The 3,115-nt window shown below is 47.4% G+C and overlaps 1 pseudogene; it reads left to right on the plus strand.

Moving 5' to 3' along the window:
- Positions 1 to 1,900: 1,900 nt before the first annotated feature.
- LOC140387224 (rho-related GTP-binding protein RhoG-like) lies at positions 1,901 to 2,460 on the plus strand (annotated as a pseudogene).
- Positions 2,461 to 3,115: the final 655 nt, after the last annotated feature.

A 3,115-nucleotide genomic window follows, 5' to 3' on the forward strand; every position in this document is an offset into this window, starting at 1 on the left:
TCTTATGAAAAAAGGTTCAGAGAGCTAGGTATTTTCTCACTGGAGATGAGAAGGAATAGAGGTGACATGATAGAGGCGTGCAAGTTTATGAGAGGCATGGATAGAGTTGATAGCCAGAGACTTTACCCCAGGGCAGAGATGGCTGTCACGATGGGTCATTATGTTAAAGGTGATTGGAGGACGGTGTCGGTCAGATCTCAGGGAAAGGTTATTTAAACAGAGAGTGGTGGGTGCGTGGAATGCATTGCCAGCGGAGGTGGTAGATTCAGAGTAATTTGGGACATCTAACCGTCTCTTGGGCAGGTATATGAATCGCAGTAAATTGAAGGAGTGTAGGTGAGATTGATTTTAGATTAGGATAAGTGGCCGGCACAAGATTGTGGGCGGAAGGACCTGTACTTTGCCGAACTGTTCTATGTTCTAACCGATCAATAGCATGCTGAAATAGTTAACATCTTTGCATCATTTGTTTTTCCTTTCTCCTTTTTTTTCTTCAAACTGAATCAAGTTCTGTTACTTCGCAAAGTTTGAAAGCAATCTTATCATTTCTCTTTTGTCCAAAGCTGCCCGAAGCAGTGTGTGTTTTAATATCGTTGTACATACAGACTCATAATAATGACACCATCTGTGCCTGTCTTGTTACTTAGTCAGAGCCTCCTCCAGTTCGTACTGCGCCTCAGTTCAGAGAATGTTTGTCATCATAGCATCAAGTATAACAACTGCAATTGCTTTAACCTTCCCCAGCCAGCAAGCCTTAAGCTCAGAATCAGGCGTTTCTGATTCATATCCTCTCTCAGCCATCTTTTTGAATACCTTCTTATGCTCAATAACAATCGTTTGTATTACACTGTCATCAGGTCCTCTCTTGGGTTCCCTGTTTTGGGCTCCATCGAATCGTCGCGGTGCCCGACCCAATTCAGTCTTTTTCAGGCCCTGCAGTTGATCTTGTAGTTGTGCAAAAGTCGGCCTTTGGCCAACAATATTTGCATGCTCTCACTGTTGCGTGTGTCTATCTCTACCTACTCCCAAACCTTTACTATTGTTCGGGTCGCACATCTTATGGTTCCGGACTTCTGAAACGCGACTCCTCTATCTACCGGGTGGTAAATTAAAATGTACTCACCCGCACATGAGACGCACCATTCTGGCGGAATCCTGTGGACGACCCTGCTTGTAGTGCGCCAAAATTTTTAAGAGCAAGTCTAAGGCCTGAGTATTGAGCTCGCTTTTAAGTGGGTTTCCTCCCACTTAGTTATGGCTCAGCTGAATACACAGGTCTGCAGGCACACATTGCCTGGTTAAGATGACATCATTATTCTCAGTTTTGTCCATGTATATGGGAAAAAGATCTGGATGAATGTCAAAATCACTCTGTCTAACACTGCTGCAATTTAAATAAAACTTTTTTGATAAATTTAGAGTAACCAATTATTTTTTGTTTTTCCAATTAAGGGGCAATTTAGCCTGGCCAATCCACCTAACCAGCTTTGTGCTGTGGGGGTGAAACCCACGCGGACATGAGGAGACTGTGCAAACTCCACACGGACAGTGGCCAAGGACCGGAATTTGAACCCAGGTCTTCAGCGCCGCAGTCCCAGTGCTATCCAGTGCGCCACATGTCGCCCCTGACACTGCTACAAATGCACCAATTATAGGATTGCCCAGAAATTAACAGCGCATCGCAGTTCGACTTGATCCAATACTTGGAAAAGTCAATTTTATATTATCCAGTAATATTTACTTTAAGCAAACTGATGACTTGAGAAGAGCACATGCTTTAGTGCTATCCAACCACCTGTTGTTTATTACGATTTTGCCTCGAATCTGTAAGCGGAGTGAGAGGCGAGTGGAGGAGATGCGAGGTTGCTGACGTTGAGGAGCTGATAATCGTGGCCCAGGGATGCAGAACATTAAGTATGTGGTGGTGGGGGATGGTGCCGTTTGAAAGACCTGCCTGTTGATCTGTTACACCACCAATGCCTTTCCCAAAGAGTACATCCCAACCGTCTTTGACAACTATAGTACGCAGATCACGGTGGACAGTCGGAAAGTTAGTCTGAACCTTTGGGACACTGCGGGTCAGGAGGAGTATGATAGACTCAGGACTTTGTCCTGCCGCCAGACCAATGTCTTCATCATCTGCTTCTCCATAGCCAGTCCCCCATTGTATGAGAATGTCCGCCACAAATGGCATCCCGAGGTGAGCCACCACTGCCCAGACGTGCCCATACTCTTGGTGGGAACCAAGAAGGACCTGCGCAACGACCCGGAAACCATCAAGAAGCTGAAGGAGCAGAGCCTGGCACCGTTCACGCAGCACCAGGGCAACGGGCTGGCCAAGCAGATCCAGGCCGTGAAGTACTCAGCCAGGAATAAATTAAAGACGTGTTTGCTGAGGCTGTGAGAGCTGTGGTTAACCCAACTCCGGTGAAAATCAGAAAGCCCTGCGTACTCTTGTGAGGGTGGTTTCTCCCCCCCCCCCCCCCCCCCCCCCCCCCCCCACCATAATCTCCACTACCCACTCCCACCTTGATTTGCCGCACAGTCAGGACATTTGTGATATCGGTCCTGCATCCGGTCAGTGACTCTGGAATATCACTAACGCTCGTTGGGAAGATAGCTGCTTCGTCCTGTTTGAGAAGGATTAGCCAGATTGACGTCTCCAATTGGACTGGTTCCTATTTTCCCCTCCTTCCCGCATCAATCAAACATCCAGGAAATATTTGAGTATTTTGGGATTAATGTGGGAAGGGGTTCTCATTGCTGTCCTTGTCCCCTCCTCACTTTGCTGAGCAGGTTGACCCTGTGTATCCTCCATCGTTTGGCCTTCCCTCCCCAGAGCTCATCCCAGCTGGACATTCCCTATATTCCTTTTCCTGGAATAACACGTTCCTGAGGGAATGTCCACATCTCCCTGTTGGATGAGTCCCACCTTTTAGCCGTAGTAAAATGGATTGGCCATGATAAATTGCCCTTAGTGTCCAAAATTGCCCTTAGTGTTGGGTGGGGTTAGTGGATTATGGGGATAGGGTGGAGGTGTTGACCTTGGGTAGCGTGCTCTTTCCAAGAGCCGGGGCAGACTCGATGGGCCGAATGGCCTACTTCTGCACTGTAA

This window comes from Scyliorhinus torazame, chromosome 12 (assembly GCF_047496885.1).
Source record: "Scyliorhinus torazame isolate Kashiwa2021f chromosome 12, sScyTor2.1, whole genome shotgun sequence".
In the NCBI taxonomy this organism is placed as follows: Eukaryota; Metazoa; Chordata; class Chondrichthyes; order Carcharhiniformes; family Scyliorhinidae; genus Scyliorhinus; species Scyliorhinus torazame.